This window comes from Branchiostoma lanceolatum, chromosome 8 (assembly GCF_035083965.1).
Source record: "Branchiostoma lanceolatum isolate klBraLanc5 chromosome 8, klBraLanc5.hap2, whole genome shotgun sequence".
NCBI lineage: Eukaryota > Metazoa > Chordata > Leptocardii > Amphioxiformes > Branchiostomatidae > Branchiostoma > Branchiostoma lanceolatum.
This window is the reverse complement of record NC_089729.1, coordinates 9,868,238-9,874,422: the sequence shown is the minus strand read 5'-3', so window position 1 is coordinate 9,874,422 and position 6,185 is coordinate 9,868,238. Positions and strand designations below refer to the sequence as shown.

Genomic DNA, 6,185 nt, shown 5'->3' with positions numbered 1-6,185 from the left:
GTACTCATTTCCCAAAATGACAATTTTTCTTATAGACTGAACAGCCCTTGAGTGACTTCCTCTGGCAGATTTTACTTCAACTAAAGGGAAAAGACAATTTACACTCATAAACGTAGCCGAAACGCCAGCTTTTTTTAAAAGCTCTTGTTTTGAATGTGTAGTGTTTCTGTTTTGTGCCATGTAATCTGACATAGGAATATAGGAATTCGAAATTCATCTTTCCAAACGTGGTCCAAGATTTGTGCCGCGGTTGCCATAGAGTTATTGACTGAGGCGGATGGCATAAGAGAAGCATTTTTTTCACGTACAAATGTATTCACGAGAGGGCTAGGGGTTAATCATTTTCACATATTCATCGTTTCTCAAGAGGGTTTGCAGCTATGCCGTCCCCGCTGCTAGTTAAATGGATCGGTCCTATTTGGTGAATATATCAAATGTTGTATTCACGCTGCCCCGGGCTATATCCAGTGGTGTAAACTAATTTAGTTCTGACGCGATACCTTGATTGTATGTAAGGCTGTTCATAATCATATGCATGGCAACACGTGTTTTTAATAAACGAAGGAGACCAAATGCGTGTATAGCTTCTTCAGGAAAGAAAAACAACGACGGGATATCATTGATTCTGCGTGGGAATGGGCACAGTGGCGTAGGAGGGGGCAGTCTGCAGCTTCGACTTGTACCTCAGTGTACTACGGAAGAGATCTTCTTCAGACATTACGTTCACGAAAACAAGCGTCGTATCAGAGCGTTCTCTTTCGCCCAAGGCGTGTAATATTGGTTCTGAAGAATTGATCTTAATGCACACGTGAGTACTTCATTATCATATTACTATTATTCCTCGATACATCTGTACATAGGTGGAGCATTAACCTCCTTGCATTAACGTAGCATATTGTTGACACTTCTTTTCCCAGCCGACGTTGTGAGGTACAAAACATTTAAAACAAGAGTCTAAAGATCCAAAATCTCCATGAAATTGGTTTTTATCTATGATGTGTTTTATAACAGGTGCTGCTACAGCAATAACAACCGAATAGTGACAGCCAGTCTTTGGAATCAGTTGCAACAATGAACTTGAACTTTGAATTATCATCACCACCTTACTACCCATATATACATGTATCTATCTATTAGCTATGTGTATAAATGTTCCACTATCATGAGATTAAACCAAGACCTTGCAACAGCTGTGTCTATCTTTCCTTGCACCTAAATCTGGGTCTGAAATTAACAGGTGTGACAGGTGTGACAGGTGTGAGCTCCCAGGTATAGATTTTCCTCATTACCAGCTGTTGGGACCTGGGGAATTCTTGTCCCAGATTTGAAACCAACAGGTGTGACAGGTGTGACATGCCTAGACTGGAGGTATAGATTTACCTCATTACTTATGCAAATTCAATCACAATTTGCATAGTTTGCACTTCAGTGTGTACATCTCTGTCCAACCTACCTGCTTACCACATAACATGAAAATCTGTTGTTCCTTTCTTCAGTTATTCTCCTTAGAAGATTTTTACAAATACGCCATTGCAGTTCCAGTGACACATACCAGTGGGCCCAAAATCGACCTTGACCTTTCTCCTCCCAACACCTACCCACATACCAAATATCATTACAATCCATCGACACGTTCTACAGTTATGCTGACTTTAAGCATCCGGTGACGTGACAAAAACATGCAAACACGCAAACACACACGCTAACACACTCAAAACAATATCCCCATGAAAAAGTATTTTTTCATGGAGATAAAAAAACACATGTACATCAGTATCCTTCGACATACTTTCATAAAATAAGGAACTCACTAATTTTGACTGTAACTAAACCACGTTTGTTGTGGTTCCCTTGCCTCAATGAGTATTGTCAGTACTTTTGATGTTTATTGTTTGGTACGTGATGTGCATATTCGTTATTTGTTCTTTTTTTTAAATTGTAAGCAAACTCATGCATATCAGGGTGATTTTTCCCTGGTCATGTCCGTTTGCACTTAGTGTTAAAAATAGATTGAAATACATGTACTAGTACATTCGGAGATTTACTTGATGTAGAATGACGGTGATGCCGTGAGCACGATTGAAATAATGTTTTATCGAAAGCCTTGAAGAACGCGTACGATATTAACGCTGAACTGGGATTAAACGATACGTCCTTGGTTGTGCTATAAATGCGACTACGGGGAAAAATGCATTAGTTCCGAGAAGAGGGAAGAAAGCCGCCCCTCACTTCATGATAACAACAGTACGAGACACAGCATGCTCATTACTTAGCATAGCATGCATGCATGGTATGGTTTAAAATTGGAAAATGACGCGTATTATTCATTCAGCCTTGAATAGTGATGTGATCTAGCTGAATAAAACATGGTGGTAGATCATAAACACATGTATATTGAATGTCAGTTCTGTCTACACGCACAATGTTTCTAGCTATGTCATGTGCGATACCTTACATGCTCTATTTCACGGGACAAGGTTATACGAGTCAAGACATTACATTGATTTTTCAGAACCCCCATACAGTACTTGATTTTACATTTTAGGGAAGTCACCATTTTACTTCTTGACCACCTGAGTTCCTTATTTGCACTTAGTTATCGTGAAAACATTATAAGACGGCAATGCAAACCCAAAGTTCCCGCCTATAACTGAACTCACGAGGACTTGCCTAATGCCCCTATTCATATTTACCGAGAAAGTCATGTTTTTGGTAGCGCTTGTATGTTTGTATGTATGTCATTGTGTGTATGCGGCCGCGGTTTAGCAGCACAACTCAAGAAGCTATGGATGGCTTGTCATGAAACGTGGTATGCGGTTAGGTCTTATTTCATTGAAGACGATTATTAGATTTTGGGCACCCTAGCGGCTTTCCTTGGCATTGCAGCCGAACGTCCGTTTTTTTTATATCTCGTGGTCTTCACAAGATAATGTGACGATTTTTGTCGTTGGTATACCTCTATTGCTCGGGGAGACATGGGAGAAGTGACCTCGTTGAAGTCTTGGCCCTCCTGCAGCTTTCTTTGGAACTTCAGTGGCTTTTCAGTTGCATACTTTGAAGCAGGATAATTCAAGAACGGATGATTGAACTTGTGGGTAACTTTGATAAAGACCAACGTAGTGGTATGTAGATTGATTTGCATCATTAATGAGGATAATTTCAAAGTCATGTACATGGTTCAAGATAAACATTTATGGACATGAATAATGCAAATTAGGACAGCATTTCAATAATGAATGAATGAAACTTTATAGAGTCAATTCCACATTACCGTGTGGGTGTTTGTTGCCTTTTGTTCTAACATTTTCAAAACCATTGCAACAATCTAACTGAGATTTAACAATTTTCAACATTTATTTGATGTTCTAAATATTTTCTACTATGTTCCAATGTGTTAGAAAATTTATAACATTGAACACGTTATATGTATAATTTTCTAAACTGTTGCAATATAGATTCATCCGATATTTGTTCCAACATGTTCCAACATTCTGAAAACATTGTGAAACTGGGTTGGTGGGCTGGGAAGGGGGCAATTCACACATTCCTGCAAAGTATATGGGATTATCTCCCGGTGCCATGCATACACAGCTCAACACAAAAGAGTCACAAGTGTCCAGCAGCGAAATCTAATATATTCAGAGGCAGACAATAGAGCGTGATTAGCACTTACTTTTATGGGGTCAATTACCCAAATCTACCATTTGAAACATGTTCCAAGATCTTCCAACAGTGAAACAATCATACAGATCAAGGGGTAAAAACCTCCTTGTTCTAAATAAAGATATATTTTTGAAGTTACTTTCAAATTATTTCAAAAACATATACGTTATTGAAATGTTCAAATATGTTCAAACTTTTTAATTGATTGAAGAATTTAGAACTATTTTGACTGAAGTATTCTTTTATCTAAAAAAGTTCAAACTTATTAGAAATACTTTCTGGAAACCCTCTCGGTGACTTGGAATTGACTCTAGTGGTAAATGATGAAATATCTATACCGTTGACACATGTAGGGTAGGTTAGATAAAGTTGAATATCATCGGATATAGATTCTGTAAATGTGAACATCATTTGCATAATTAGTGAGGCAATGCTACAATAGCTTCCTGAAGGAGGATGTTTGCTAATCACATATGTTGCAAACATCTATTAAATCTCCAAGCAGATCTACACCGGGCGCGAAAATCGTATATGCTAGCCAGAGAAGGTCCAGTCAGCCAGAGAGGGTCCAATCAGTACCGGGCTGATTGGACCCTCTCTGGCTGACTGGACCTTCTCTGGCTAGCATATACGATTTTCGCGCCCGGTGTAGATCTGCTTGGAGATTAGATGTTTGCAACATATGTGATTTGGAAAGAGGACATAACGACTTCATACAAATTATTCTTTGCATATGTATAATGAGCAAAAGCTGTACAAACTCATTGGTAAATGATTTTGTACAGGTACTAGTATGTTACAACTTACATGTGAAAGTTTTGCAAATCTTGCTTGACGAAGGTATGGGGTCGTTGAACTCTTGTTATTGATTAGTGTCTGCTGACTTTATTAATCAACACCAGATGTTCCCTGTTCATACTACATGTAGTATCAGTTTTCCACGAAGTATCAAAGCAAAGCAGTGTCAGCGAAAGTTAGTAATAATATAGAGGGAATATCGTTCCTCCCCAAGGGAGTGAGTTTTGGGCATGTCTGTCTGTGTGTCTGTCAGTGTGTTTATACAACAGTTTCTGTTTGTTCTGCTAGAGGACGATTTGATAGTGTGAAGTCTGCCATCTCTGATTGCGTAATGTTTCGGGCCAATTTTGTTTCTTTTAGGGGCATTTTACGGGCTCCCGGTTACAGGCTTCCTTTGTCTATTATCATATCAAAGCGGAAGCTAGCAATCTTGTCGCCACCGTAGTCATGGTTTTGCCTCGAATATCCTATAATATAAAAAGCCCTCTTTCTTTCTCAAACTCCGGCCAACCAAATATAACCTCCTTGGGCCAACTATGTAGAGAAAGAGTAGAGTTAAACTTTTTAGAAGTAAATCTGAACAGCAGTGGGAAACACGACTTTTCCGCACTTCGCTTATGTTTTGTTACATTTTCGGGCGTCACACTTCACAGAATGTCTGGAATTTGTCGGAAATTCTTTTCTGACGACGTCAGTTCCTCTCATAAGGTCGATCACTGCGCCACCGCCTTTGGCGACTTCTGTGGAGGCCACAGCACGCTATTAGATAGAATATAACCGTACTTGTAAAAAGTACCAGTATATCAGTGTCATGGTAGGTATTTTTGCCATCCATAAACCATCAAACCTGGAGAGCGGACACTACAGTAACACAATTTTGTCCTGTTTTGAAAGCTTCCGATCTCAAACTTTCCAAAGTCGAATCGTCCCTCCAGAGGTCGAAGTTGAGCCCAGCCCTCCCAACAGTCACGTGGCCCGCAGGATGTCCAGCGCCAAAACCGAACGGCAGCGCCTGGAGAATCTCTGATCCTCGGGGGGTTTTAGAGATGTATTTTTGGCGGCAAACCTTTCGAGCAGGACATCAAGGCTGTCGACAAGATATTCCATCGTCTGGTGAGTGTATATTTTACCGCCGATCACGCAGCTTCGCCATCGCTGCGGTCGTTGTTGAGACGAAGTTGTGAAACGTCGCCGTACAAACAAAGGACTGGCGCTTGTTTACACAGCAATATAGAGAGGGGGGGCGAACTGATGTCTACATACGCTCGGTTAGGAAGGTTATGGTCGTTCATGTTTGCTTTACGTGTAACTTGGTACAGGGAGGGGACAGACACGACGACGATCTGGCCTCGAATGTACGTAAAACTCAGTACAAATCAGTAATTTTCCTGCTCAGTCGAGCATGGCGAAGTGTCTCGCTTGTTGCCCCGAGCTGTCAGAAAGCATGCGGGTTTAGTTACGTTCATATAGATAGCAAAATTATACATCTCCTTCATTCTGTAGGGCATCTAACGCCTGGTTACAGTGATACTACTCTTCCTAAACGCTTTGTTGGTGATCGGAATAATTTGTTTTTCATAAATCATCATCCCATAGATATAGGTGTGACAAGCGAGGACATTTTTCCACATGGCTGGATGATTTCATCGGTCAAAGCAGGTTGTGGCAACTTGCCCCAGGCAAAAAAATAGGTGACTGTTCTTCGTATTGACGTAACGTTTACG

The 6,185-nt window shown here is 40.3% G+C and overlaps 1 protein-coding gene across 5 annotated transcripts in view; it reads left to right on the top strand.

Annotated features, from left to right (window-relative positions):
• Positions 1–786: 786 nt before the first annotated feature.
• LOC136440011 (uncharacterized) overlaps positions 787–6,185 on the top strand; it is a 33,292-nt gene continuing 27,893 nt past the window's right edge. For 3 of the 5 annotated variants that reach the window (XM_066435751.1, XM_066435748.1, XM_066435749.1), the window contains exon 1: positions 5,379–5,574. The gene's annotated coding sequence lies outside the window, so the exon portion shown is untranslated. Of the gene's footprint in view, positions 809–5,378; positions 5,575–6,185 lie in introns of those variants that run through there. The other 2 variants (XM_066435750.1, XM_066435752.1) reach the window with 2 other exon arrangements.